Source organism: Stegodyphus dumicola, chromosome 5 (genome assembly GCF_044657685.1).
Source record: "Stegodyphus dumicola isolate Sdum_Otavi_A_Nest chromosome 5, ASM4465768v1".
Classification (NCBI taxonomy): Eukaryota; Metazoa; Arthropoda; class Arachnida; order Araneae; family Eresidae; genus Stegodyphus; species Stegodyphus dumicola.
In genome coordinates this window covers 65863471-65872836 of record NC_140772.1, presented here as the reverse complement: position 1 = coordinate 65872836, position 9366 = coordinate 65863471, and the positions used below count along the sequence as shown (strand labels likewise).

At 33.7% G+C, this 9366-nt stretch overlaps 1 protein-coding gene across 1 annotated transcript in view; it reads left to right on the top strand.

Moving 5' to 3' along the window:
* The first annotated feature begins 3469 nt into the window (after positions 1 to 3469).
* Positions 3470 to 9366, top strand: part of LOC118203094 (uncharacterized) — a 167693-nt gene continuing 161796 nt past the window's right edge. Inside the window, exon 1 of the mRNA XM_085816732.1 lies at positions 3470 to 3600. The gene's annotated coding sequence lies outside the window, so the exon portion shown is untranslated. The remainder of the gene's footprint in view (positions 3601 to 9366) is intronic.

Below are 9366 nucleotides of genomic sequence, written 5' to 3'. Positions count from 1 at the left end.
ATACCAAAAATGGTAGAGCCGAGCTTGCTTACAAACGCAATTAAACACACACACACACACAAAATAAATAAATAAGAAAATAAATAAAGAGTTTTTTTTAGAATTATATATACACCATGGCTATAAAATGCATTAAAGCTACATATGCTTTTTAATCATACAATCTCATAATTTTATAAAATAGCAAGCCCTTGCCGAAGGCGGACTTGTATAGCGCGATTTTGCGTATACATGTTTTCTAAATATTTTCCCCTTAACTGTCCAACGCTAGAATTCCAATTACGATATGCAATATGCTGCAGTGTCGGCTGCATTGCTACTATCCTCTTTTAATGACCGTTTTGAAAATCCATTTATTAAAGAAGTCAAATATTACTTAGAAAAGCAAAACCTGAACTTTAAATTATTGATTGATTCCAGATAATGCTCTAAGGTACTGAACTCATGGTACTCTCATGGTACTGAAGCCCTCACAAGATTGCATACAAATGTAGAGGTTTTATTCCTTCCACAGAATATCACTTATTTAATACAACCAATGAATCAAGAAATCATTCAATACCTATTGTGTTAGGCACGTTTATATCTCTGTAAATAAAGCACTAGACGAAGGAAAGCACGGCGCACTAATGACATTGTGGAAGCCATTCAACATAAGACACTGCAGAGAAATGATTAAAAGTCGGAAGGGAACAAGTGAATTCATCAATAATGAGTGCTTGTTGGCCAGAAATTACCAGTAATTTTAAAGAATCTCCGTCGACTGAAAATGAAGCCAATGAAATCGTACAAATTGCAAAAGCAATAGGTGGGGAAGGATTTTCAGATATGGAAGACGTGGATATTAAATAATTAACCGAGAATGGGTATCGTGAAATGACAAATAAACAATTAGATGATCTTATAGCATCAGCTGACAGTGAAAGCAGTGATAGTAAAGAAGATAAAGAACCTTTAACATACTAGAAGTTAAACGAATTTGTAATTCGTATAAATTATATATGCCTTCTTGATCTGAAATAACCTTAGAAGGTTAATTTTGTAGAACACGATTTGGCCGTAAGCGCAATGTGTTAATGATGCTACCCCACGCTTTCGCCAAGGGTTTACAATGCTGTGATATTTATTAGCATATCAGAGACATCTAGAGTTTTGAGAAGAACATATCCGGAATAAAAATCGCTGCTTTTTCATCGAGAATTAAAATCAGTTGTTTACATTATGATACTAATATATAAATATAATACATAACATTATTTGCTATAAAAGAAACACAAGAAATGTACTTACTTCGTGATGGTGTCAAGATAAATTAATTCAAGTGAAAGTATTTGTTATAGGAGAAACACTGTTAAAGATAGTTGTGAAGTACCCGAATCAAAATGTTTAAAATACTCTTATTTGAATACAGATTTTAATATTTAATTTGGTAAATTAGAAGTAATGAACATGAAATATATAAATATTGATGATTATGCATAAGTCTTCAGATACGTAGATACGGTCACAGACTTCAAATACGGTCTTTACGTAGCGTTATATAAAACTATAAAAAATAAAAGTAAAAAAATAATTAACTAAGATATTCTAAAATTTTCATAAACGAATTTTAATTAAAAAATTAAAAATCACGTCAGAAAAATCTTTCAAAAAATTAATTATTTTTTAAAACTCAAATATCATATAAATACACTTTTACCCTCTTAAAATATTATTCAAGGTCTTATATCTTGAGTGCTTGGTATGATCAACGAACAAGAAACAGAAGCCTCAAGCAATACCAAGAACAAAAATTCGTATGAATAAGTTTCTAACGATAATAAGCAGGTAGCTAAATGTATAATTTTGCGATAATGGAAGATCGAATTTCGCTGAAGAAAACAGTCAAACAAACAGATGCTTTAAAAAATACTAAAATTTCCCAAGATAGTACGTTTTTATGCTTTCAGTAAAAAGAGATCCATATTATTAAAGTTTCAGAAGACTTTGTGGGATAAATAAATACATAATTACTGTACCTTCGTTATAGGCTTACCAAGAATTGCAGAAAAGGTCTAGGACTTTTCGCCTTCGGACATAGGGCCTAGGACATATTTTTCTTTACATGATAGTATTATATCTCGCCATATTATGCTCGTATTAAATTTGTTTAGTTTAATTTAGTTAGTTAGAAAATTATGTCAGTATCAAAGAGAATTGGGGCTAAACATCTGATAAAACAGAAGTTATATTATCGATTTCAAAATTATGCAGGTACAATTTTTTACAGGATTCGTCAAAATTTCTTGAAATTTTAATCGGTAGTTCAGAGAAATCACTCATGCAAGCAGGAAATTCACATTTTTATGAAATCTGAATTGAAAACGGAATTATTTTGGAATCTTGTCAGCACATTACTCTCTTAAAATTAATATGTCATGTGTAACGATGTATTTGTATAAAATTGTATACAAAAACATGGTATATATTATTCAAAAGCTTTTAATGCGAGAAATTTGCTTAATATTATTAATATTGAGAAATTAAGAAAAATATCTCTTAAATATACAATAGGTAAACAGAATTATTAAATTAAATCAATATAATACGTCAGGATATAATGCAGTTACTTTAAGGAAAAGTACATATTGACGAAAAAACGTCTCGAAGGCGAAACGGCCACGGCAAATAGTCCCATTCTCTGCATAAATATTTGCGATAAACACGAAGTCCGTCTGTCAAATGTGATTAGAAAATTAGTTGCGATACCATAAAATCTGGAATCCCTAGTGGTTCCACATTAAACAGATTGAAACTGAAAGATAGGACAATAATTATTTTTATTTATAAGGATAAAAAATTGCTTCAGACGAGAAAAAACAGAGTTTATCAATTACAATAAGTTTAAGCAGAATACATTTCTTCCTTATGCATTTAATATACCAGGTTCTTGAACTGCGAGATATTTACTTATATATGAGATCAATCTTTTCAAGCACAGCTCTTTTTTATGATCATTAGTTTTGTATATACTGGAAGATGCTTTGAAATAAAGTGCTTTCCAGCGTAGTAATACGAATAACGCTGCTTTCCTGTTATCACAGAAACATGTCCAATACTGATTACAATATCTTCCAGTCAACCTCCGCCATATTTTTTTGCATCTACTTGTTAGTAAGAGTCAGCTTAGGAAACTATTCTGGCAATATTCTAGTCAGGAGCATGAACAAATTCGGTTTTAATAAATTTTAAATGTAAGTTCGAAAGGATTTTTTTGACATTTATATTTAAGTTTCAGCTTACATAATGTGATAACTCTGAATCTGATGATAGAACACTAGCCCTCACTATACGCTCCTACTCTTTAATGAGTAAACATTTACTTTCTCTTCCAGTATCAAAAATATCCACAGAAGACCTGATTGGGTCTAGAAATTCCTTAATCAAAAGGAATAAACATCAAGAAACCTTGTTAGGTCATTTTTGGGACCATTGGAGGAGGTACAGCTTTCTTTCTTTAAGGCCCATAACCAGCTACTAAAGTACTATATGGTCACTTTAAAGTTGATGATGTTGACCCTACACATGACGACCACTTTCCTAGGAATCTGCGGCCAATAGGTAAGATAATATTAACTATCCTGGTTGTTGTTAAACATCACTTTTAGGTTGTATGATTATTGTTAACTTTGATTTTGGTGTGATTAATTTATGTTTCATATTTAGTTAATTAACGTTATACGTCGCTTAAATATGTTTAAACATTATACAATTGTTATATGCATTTTGTTGTCGCTAAATAGTGTTTAAAATGTTATGGTTTATTTAGTAATGTTTATCTATCATGCATATAGTTCATGTGAGCTCAGGGGAGTTCACAGGGAGGAGTGTTGAAAAGAAAAATAGATGGCGCTGCTTCGAAGTGATATGATGGTGTTGGTGTATTTAATTACGGCAAAGCACAATAGGGCTATCTGCCTAAGAGGAGGAATGCCTTCGTGGAGGGCTTTCTAAGGGAAACTGGCTCGTATACACGTTACACATGGAGAAAACCACGAAACACCCACGCAGCCAGTCCGTTCGCGGGATTCGAACCTCGGACCGAACTACCAGTGTTCAGCAACTTTACCGCTCGGCCGCTGGTGGGCCGAAGTGATATGAATGTAAAAAAGAGTTTTGGCATGCGAACTTTATGTAATGTAGTTACAAGAAGAGAGCCTCGTATCGATTCATTATACAGTATAATATTTGTAAAGGTTGGTCCACCTTATAGTAGGGCAAATGTAAATATGTATGTAAAACGATATAATAAATGTCAGTTATAAGGAACCAGCTGATGTTGTGTGATTTGGATGGGCTGCCTTGATGGTGCTTTTATCAACTGTTTTCGTTTTGGAGATGTGAAAGCAATTAAAAGGGAAACAGTATTTACCACATATTCAGAAAATGTTTCTGTTATCGGTCAAAAGAAACACTCTTTTGTGTTTAGTACTTCTTATTCACTGACACTATTGGCACCAGAGTAGATGTCTTCACCACCTGTATCACTATCAGCGGTATCCTACAGCATATCATCTGCACATGAATGTATATTCCACACTTCAGAAATCCTGTAACGATAGTTTCATGCTTGACACAACACCAGGCTGCCAGAATCCATTAACACACACACACTGCACACTAAGATTCCTCCTTTTGGTGTAAAACCATAATTTTCTGTACTGATCCAATTATTATAAAGTCTACGGATTAAACTTTTAAAAAGAGCGATCAACAATAACATCAAGGTGTTGTAGCATAAAAGTTAGGCCTCTTAGAACCATAGATACATCACTTTTTAACTCATTAGTTTCCCTATCACTCGAGAAGTTGTGAGACGTCGGACCAAACTAACAAGTTCTTCGCTTCAGCAACCATCGGATCTTCCAAACTGATTTTATCCAACCCAATACAACATTATCTTGCGTCCAGCCTTTTCCTAAGCACGCACAACAATAGTTGGCGGTATGTCTTTTGGTACAATCTTCCGCTTTAACACAATGTACGGTGTCAGTTTCCTTCCATTTTCGAGAACAGTTAACTGTACATCGTTGCTTCTCACTATCTGCAGGCTTGATTCTTACTGCGTATGAGCCTCTTTATGAAACTGTTCGCACAAATCAATTTGAAACACTTATCACATTGAAGGATATGGAAGAACTCAAGAACGTCACTCTACCCAGGAGAAGAAATTCTTTTGTGTTTTCCTTGTTATCTCATCTTATTAACGAAGACGATCTGCTAAAGGCTCCCTTTCAAAGGGGATAGTAGTTCCCACTCTAGTTCTAGCTGAAAAGGGGTGGAAGTGCATTCCTATTCCCCGTTTTTTTAAGTGTATATTACACTGATAATCCCCTCCAGACAGAGCGTGATCAGTTATGCCATAAATATTACCTTTTTATTTTCGTCGCATTTTGGGGGTCGGGAAACGTGAAAGAACCAATCTGTCTGGAGGGGTATAACGATTCAGACAACATTTAACCCCGACGAGTATATCTTGTTGCTGACGCCTGAGGATACCTTTTAAAGCGACGAGTCTGTCTCTGGGGAAACGGTGAAGTGGTTAATTACGCACTGCTATGTTACCACATCTTTGTATGTACTTTTTTCTAATTATTCACTTGTATAAGCTGCACTCCTAATTTTGTCTGCTGTCTTCGGAAAAAAGTACAATTTATATGCGTGAAAATGGGGGTAGTAGGTTGGTATTAATGATTTCATGCTTGGTACAATCGTATTTCGACCTGAAATTAAACTTACCCAAAATGCACATAATAACAGAAGCTTGGAAATGTTCCGTCCCAAGGCATCATCAGCCCTATAACTGACTGTAAAACTCATGTCAACCTACCCCAACAAGACGACCCTTTTACGATAAGAGCATCGCCAGCCAGGAGAAAATACTCGCAACCGAGTACTACTTTGTTGGGTGTGGGTGCTTAAATACCCCACCATGCTCATACCTTCCATATTGGATGGAACCCGCAGTTTCATGGTGAGTTCGTTAGTGTTAGCCGCTCTTTGTCCGGGAAAAGTTGCCGCCCCACCACTGCTTCGATATGGACCCTCAGAGGGGAGTTTCTCAGGAACAGCATGTCTCACGAAGTGGTCAGTTGTCAGAGGAGGGCGCTGTGAATCCGTACGATGGAGGCAGGATCTTGGAAGAGCTCTTGAATTTTCAAAGGTGTTTTCCGGAAAATCTTCATTTATTTAAGAAAATATTCGCGAATATCCTCTGCATTGTCTCGTTCTCAATGCCGGGAGTTTTCCTGTACCTGGGGGTCTTGTCTTCCTTGCAATCTTTTGCAGCACCAAGACGGAGCGTTCAGATAAGTAGAACTTCTTTTCTCTAAGCTAAATCAAATATCTGTCACTAAAGTACCTTTAAATTCATTTATTTATTATGATCATTATTATTATGCTCATTTTATTATGCTCTGGCATTAAATACTTAGTAATTGCTTTAAATCATGTGGTTCTTTTTTGGTTACCATCTCGTAAGGACGCTATCCTTATCAGTAGCCCTTATCAGTTGTATAGTCTGTTAACGCTACCCATTGGGGCCCCTTTGAGGAATTTCTCGAGAGGGAAAAAACACGATCTCGGGCCTCAATGAATTTATAGAGTTGTATTTTTTGCTACTTTAATCTATATTTCCTATCTATTTAAATTAAAAGCATATATTAATACAGTGTGCCTCAAATTGATAAAATAGCACACATATAAAAATTATGACCATTAACTTAATAAATAAATAAAATGCTTATTTAAAAAAATTAATTAATATTAAAATAAAAAAAAACTCTTGTAATTTATTTACTTATTTATTTTTGCTGATATGTTCTCGCCTTGTTTTGGATTTATGATTTTATCTGATGGTGTTTTCTGAGTATATAAATATATTGTAAACCGCAATAGATGATGTTACTTAGTTAATGTATAACTTTGCATGATATTATATATATCTTGATCTTATGTGTCTTCTATTACTGTGTCTCAAGGTAGAGGCTAATATTGATTCCCATGTTAAAAAATAAAAGTTTAAATTTAAAAATTTTTAAATTTTAGTTTCCCTGTTATAGCAAAAGTTAGCTTCTAAACTAGACTTATACTGTTATGTGACTGGACCCCCAATATTTATTATTTTATTATTAATTTTTCCCCATCTTTACATCTGTTCAGCTTTACAAAATACACTCATTACACACACCTGTAAGACTCTATTTAATGTAAATGATAACAACTTTGACTACACTCATAAACACAATCGTGTTTTTTTTAAACAAAATTCTCTTACTTCCTTTCCTTTTCTCTCTACAAGCCCTTTTTTTTAATTATAAATAATAAAAAAAATTTTTTTTCCCTCTCCATTACTTTAGGGCCATTTATTTTTTTTACTTTATTTTGTCCCATCTTTTCTTCCTGGCCTTTCGAACTTGTATAAAATATAACAAGTTCCTTTTTACTCTCCTCTGAAATACGAAATTGCCCCCCTTTCTATATACCTTTCTTTCGCACCTATGCTTGATTTTTCGCCCATCGGTGCAGAAAGACTTAGCGGGTGCAACAAAAGACATCTGTCTACTTTGTCTGTCTGTCTGTCTGTCTGTCTCACGAAGTTTATCAAGAGTTCCTAACCAACTGGCATTTTTAAACATTCGTAATATTTTCAGCTGTATATAGTGGCAGCAAAGCATCAGTAAGTTTTGCAACTTCAACGAGAGTCTATTTGTCAAGAACTGCCAGAATAAATAGCAGAAATTCTTTTCAGGTGTTTCTTAGTAGCTACAGAAAAGGAGGTACACAGACTCCCTCCTCCCTACGCCCCCCCCCGAAAAAAAGAAAAGGGCGCAGTTCTACATCTATCATTCTACTCGGTCGATTGACGAAAGTCAACTTGCGTTTTTCATGTATCGAAACTTGGATATACATATATTATTTTCGCAACTTAGAATATTAGGTGTATATTGCGTCGTTTTAACTTGCGAATTTTGACACAAAATCGGACTTTTCCTGAAATGGTATTGCCAATTCATTTTCCATATTCCGATTCTAGGACTTAAATTATGCCTAAAAGTTGAATTTTATCAAATTTTCTGAGAAATCTATTGAGTTATTCATGAATATAATTGGCTCACTTTTTTCACTTCCCGCTAAGAGTAATTCACTCGGCGAACTTCTCAGATTATGCTAACTTTTTTCTTTCATTCTGAACGTGCGAAAAAAATGTCTAGTTTCTATTTTGTTTTGGAAATATTTTTATTTTATATCATATATTTTAATAGCAATTATTTTTATATTTTTTTATCATTTTAAAGAATTTTATTTTAATTATTTGAGTTGTTCGGTAGAATTGTAGATCTTCAAATAATTATTTTTAATATTTATTCATTCGCATTGTGTGCTTTAAGCATGTTTGTTCATATAAATGTTCTTTTTTTAAGTTTGATTTTATTTATTTGAATAGCATTTCTTTCTAAATAATGCTTTGTCACTCAATAATCGTCTCGATACTTTTGAAACCTGCATTCTACATTAAAAGAACCATAAAGCATGGTTAATGCGTCTTTCAACGGTCCTTTCAGAAAAGCTATGTAAATAATGTATAATATGCAATTTAATTTAGAATGATATGCATGCAACTGATTTTCCACATTAGCATTATTGTGCCTTTGCTTTAGTAATCTCCTACTATATTTAATTTGTTGAGATACTATCCACATTTTCAAATAAATTCAGATGTTTCATTTTTTAAATCGCAAGAATCGAACAGCATAACATAAAAAGACTAAATTTTATAGAAAATAAATATATTATCTTCTTAATGCATTGAATTCTTCTTAATGGCTTATTGCTTCAAGGAAACCTTAATGCTTTATTGATTTTCTTGAAGCATTCTGCAGGTATGTCCGCAATCATCCTCCCTTTCTTATTCGTTGTATACCATACTCAAATTTGAAACAGCTTGTTTTCTGTAACATTCTTATGAATAGAGATGCCGCCAGTAGAGAAAAAGGAGAGTTCTGAGCCAGGGAGCTAAGGGAGCGGGAATTGAGGGAGCTCCCGAGAAGGAAGGCTCAGCCGTGGAAGGGAGGCTTATATGAAAATGGAGACAGGGAGCCTTATCAGGAGGTGGATGGGAGATAAGGGTAGTTGCTACGTCACAGAAAAACGATGTGTGCTTAGGTTTTATTAATTTGGTGTTTTAGGCATTGAGTAGTTATATGATAATGTATACTTATTTATATTGAGTTCTTAAAAACGTATATCAAGTAGGTGTTTTGAGTGACTGATATAGTTCATTTCCTTAAACAGATATAAAATGAAATGTTTCCTTCACAGTATAAT